Genomic DNA, 1,198 nt, shown 5'->3' on the forward strand with positions numbered 1-1,198 from the left:
TTCAAAGTCAACTCTGACTCAAGTACATCATGGGCTTTCATGGCAAGCTGCGCCATTGCCATTGTCTTAGCACTCCTTCACACTGCAAAATCGTAGCGCTACGATTCTGGTTTAGCTACATCCTATGGAAACTATAATGCAATTAGCAATCAGATAGCCTTTTATTAATGTTCTTTAGTTACTTTTATAGCAAATTGTCATGATCTTGTTAACGGACATGTGGTGCGACCATGTAATTGTAACCAGTTATATTTAACCATATACACCGAATGTATAATTTGTATGTAAAGCGCTGTGTACATTTACAGCTCTGTAGAAATAAACTATGATGATGATAATAATAATAACATTTTTGAATCGATTCATTTGCGAATGGGAACTACACGCGGGTTATTTTAGAAGGGGAAAAATGCAATCGGGTCAAATGTAGCGGGAAACACGCTCCGCTGTCAAATCGATCCATCGATTTGGATCGCACGCCGATTTATCTGTAAGTGGGAACGGGGCCAGGGTAAGAAAAGAGAAGACTCAGTATAGGAAAAATTGGAGAAGAATGAAAACTTATTTGCAACTCTGCACTCCTTGGGTGTGGTTCTAGTTTCTGGCTAAGCTCTTTCTGTGATCTCAGCGCCGGGTGTCTTTCTCCCCCTTCGCCGCCGCCGCCTCAATCGGGTCTCGCCTCACCATCTCTTTGGAGCATATGTTGGAGCTCTGGACATTCCACAGTGTGCATGTATGCTCAGCCTCACCCAATACATAATAAAATATAGCAGTGGGTCAGAACGGCAGCCATTAATCTCCAAACCCTCCTGAACTCTTGGTGGATACAGATCATTAAGAACGCTATCCAACCTGCCAGATGCTTCTTTCTGGAAAATCAACATTTTTGCTCTTAAAAATAAAGAGAGAGAGAGAAACCAAACAAGAGTCAGCCTTTCAAAAGCATCCCTGATGAATTACGGCTTAAAATGCTAAAGTGCAGTTTAGAACTAAAAACTAAAGTCCAGCTGGATTTATGGGAAAAAGCAGAAGGGTGACCACTAGATAAGATGGCCTTTTTAATGATGGACCATCACATTGAATACCCTGTGACCCCATCTTCTCATTTTTGATTATTTTAATGGCTATTTTGATGTTTAATTGTTATTTATTATGTTGTTTTAAGGGAGGGAGGGAATAATTGGGACTACTTTGCATT

Source organism: Sceloporus undulatus, chromosome 7, assembly GCF_019175285.1.
Source record: "Sceloporus undulatus isolate JIND9_A2432 ecotype Alabama chromosome 7, SceUnd_v1.1, whole genome shotgun sequence".
Lineage (NCBI taxonomy): Eukaryota > Metazoa > Chordata > Lepidosauria > Squamata > Phrynosomatidae > Sceloporus > Sceloporus undulatus.